The 3,508-nt window shown below is 45.1% G+C and overlaps 1 pseudogene; it reads right to left on the bottom strand.

Moving 5' to 3' along the window:
- Window positions 1-2,278: 2,278 nt before the first annotated feature.
- Window positions 2,279-3,088, bottom strand: LOC137424180 (ATP-dependent DNA helicase PIF1-like; annotated as a pseudogene).
- Window positions 3,089-3,508: the final 420 nt, after the last annotated feature.

Below are 3,508 nucleotides of genomic sequence, written 5' to 3'. Positions count from 1 at the left end.
TATTTGGGACCCAAATTGACCAATCACCCTACCCAAGACCGAGCGGGAGGAGCGTTATAACTTCCCAAGGACTCGGGATGGCCAGCTTAAAAGACAAGGGGATTAACCCCCCCTTGATAAGGGGAGCGCCGACCCCCGAATCTGCAACAATATATATATATATATACTAGCAGAAGTACCCGGCATTGCCGGGTGGGGGAGGGGAGGGGGAGGGGGAAGGGGAATGGGGGGGGAGGGGAGGAGAGGGGGGGAGGGGAGAAGAGGGGGGAGGGGGAGGGGGGAAGGGGAGAGGGTAGGGTGGAGGGGGAGGGGGAGGGGGGGGAGGGGAGAGGGTAGGGTGGAGGGGGAAGGGAGGGGGGAGGGGTGAGGGGAAGGGGTAGGGGGAAGGGGTAGGGGGGAAAGGAAGGGGTAGGGGGGAAAGGGAGGGGTAGGGGCGAGGGGGAGGGGAAAGGGGAGGGGGAGGGGGGGAAGGGGAGAGGGTAGGGTGGAGGGGGAAGGGAGGGGGAAGGGGAGGAGGGAAGGGTAGGGGGAGGGGAAGGGGGAGGGGGAAAGGGAGGGGGAGGGGAGGGATATAGATGGTTACTGGCAATTGATCACATCCACAAATGATGTAATCCACACAATTTATGTACTTTACATAACGTTAATAGGAATACATGGCCGTGTAGATGGGAAATACAGTTTGTTTGAAATAAATCACAAATATCAGATGAAAGTTTTTAAAATTTAGAACTATTCTCACTCAGAGTTAAACATCACCGCAATATTACGCGGTTGCTTCAACGTTTTCTGTGAATTATATGTCATCATTGTGAGATTTGTTTGGATTTTTTTTTTTGAAATGAGATTTATATATTGAACAAGTACAAAAAGTTTTAATTAAAACAAAAGCCGCGTCGATGTTACACAATGCCTAGATGCAGCTGTGCCTATAACGTCGATGTTATAGGCACAGGACATTCCTATTGATTCGATTACTTGATGTTATTTTTGTGCAAAGTGAAAATATATCTCGGCAATTTCCCGTGTGTGGCGACGAATTTTTAATATATCTCGGCATTTTCCCATCTGTTATTTCAGGCGGTGTATGACTGACCATGCCGCGATTTAAAAAAAATATATTTCGGCAATTTCCCGTGTGTGGCGACACGTGAACGAAGCTATGCTCTTCTCTCCACATTATTGTGACGACGTATAAATTAAATATTTCATCGTGACGATTGTCATCAAATGGACGAATTTTTAATATATCTCGGCATTTTCCCGTCTGTTATTTCAGGCGGTGTATGACTGACCATGCCGCGATTTAAAAAATATATATCTCGGCAATTTCCCGTATGTGGCGACACGTGAACGAAGCTATGCTCCTCTCTCCACATTATTGTGACGACGTATAAATTAAATATTTCATCGTGACGATTGTCATCAAATGGACGAATTTTTAATATATCTCGGCATTTTCCCGTCTGTTATTTCGGGCGGTGTATGACTGACCATGCCGCGATTTAAACAAAATATATATATCTCGGCATTTTCCCGTCTGTTATTTCGGGCGGTGTATGACTGACCATGCCACGATTTAAAAAAATAAATCTCAATGGACTTGAAGTTACAGGCCTTTGAGAATTCATTTCGTTCTATAAAGGGCAACTTTCATCGGAATTTCTTCCCGTTTTTTTTCAACCGAGTCTAAAACGATGTTAGCGACTGTGAAAAATGAAATGATATATCGAATTTGATTTGAAATAAAACTGTGTGCGAGAGGAAGACACCACGGGCCTACAAAACAGGCCTCAAAGCTATGCGAGTTAATAAAATGGTGGATATTTGTTTATATGAAGCCTCTCCCACAATGGGTGGAGCTATGGTTCCCAGAATGGGTGGAACTTTGAGGTTTTGTCTTCTCTGCAAGAAGAACAAGTAGAACAAGAACAACAGCAGAGGGCACTCTTTGACCAGCGTCTTGCGACGCGGCTAAAAAAACGGCAAAAAAGCATCAGAACAGCAGTGAAAAAGCATCAAAACAGCAATGTAAAAGCATCAAAACAGCAGTAAAAAGCATCAAAACAGCAACAATTGTCCAGTGATTTTTCAATCACCGCAGCTAAATGTGTCGGAGTAATTAACTATTTTCCTTTGTGCCTTTTTTGTGTGTTTTTTTAAATACACATAAATACATAAAATCACATAAAATACACATAAATACACATAAAAATCAGATCAGAATCAGAATCAGAATCGATATTCTCACAATCATCACAACACACCAGACATGCAGTTAATTACGCAGTGCTTCCTTGTAAACAATGTTCTTTGTCTTTCCTTGTTCGGATGGGATGTATAGATTGTTCTCTTGTCCTACCCGACTACATCCTACGTATAGTTGGCCATGGGAGAAGCACGGGGAATCAAGGTTCAGTCTGACCACCTTGAGAGATTGTCCTTGCACCTTGTTGATGGTCATGGCAAAGCTGAGCCATACGGGGAATTGGAGCCTTTTGAACTCGAATGGCAGATCAGATGGTATGATTGGTATCCTCGGAATGAAGACCTGCTCCCCGCTATAGTTTCCTGTAAGTATGTTGGCCTCAATTACATGAGGCATCAACTTTTTGATAGCCAGTCATGTGCCGTTGCACAGTTTTGGAGGATCGATATTTCTCAGGTGCATGATTGGAGCACCTTCCTTTAGATGGAGTATGTGGGGAGGCACACCCGGAGGCTGTAGCGTATTGAGGAACTCTACCGGGTAATGGACAGTCTCGTGGTCGTTTTGGATTGAGTCAACAGATCGGTAAGTTCTTAGATCCCCTGGAATAGTCTGCAGAAGATCCAAATTGATTTTGTCCACTGCATCGTTCTTTGGGGCTATAATTGCCCTTTCACAGAGCCAGGAGTGATTTCGGTAGTTGGCTGGGATGTTGGGGAAGACGTTCGCCTTGAGTTCGTCAGCCGTGGTGACATTGTTGCTGCATGGTACGATGTCCAGTCCATCTTCAGGGCACGTCTCCAAATCTCCGTTTCCGATCTGTAACAGCTTCGCTGAAAAGGCGCCTGCGGCTACATCTCCATGAAGGGTGACACGCATGTTTGTGCTGAGTTTCAACTTCGTCACTTTTGACCATAGAGGAGATGCCTTCTGTCTCTGACTTCTGTCTTCTGTCTGACTTCTGTCTGCCTTCTGTCTTCTGTGCTTCTTCTGTCTTCTTCTGGATCTTCTGTCTCTCGCTGTCTGGCCCTCGCCAGACGTTGTTGATTGGCTTTTAGGCGTGCCTCTGTCTCATCTTCTGTCTCTTGCTGTCTGAATCTAGAGACACATTCTTTATTGGCTTGTCAATGGTGAAAAGTATCTTCATCGGTTTCATGGAGTCTCCGATCAGTGATTTTCCTTGCTCGGGAGGTTGAACGCGACAAATTTATTTTCTTCGGTGCCATTGCCTTCATCACAGTCAGTCTTCCAGTCACTCACTCGTAGACAAATTCAATTTTTTTCACTTTTACGTTTACA

The sequence above is a fragment of the Myxine glutinosa genome, chromosome 3 (genome assembly GCF_964187855.1).
Source record: "Myxine glutinosa chromosome 3, kmMyxGlut1.1, whole genome shotgun sequence".
Lineage (NCBI taxonomy): Eukaryota > Metazoa > Chordata > Myxini > Myxiniformes > Myxinidae > Myxine > Myxine glutinosa.
This window is presented reverse-complemented; position numbering and strand designations above follow the sequence as displayed.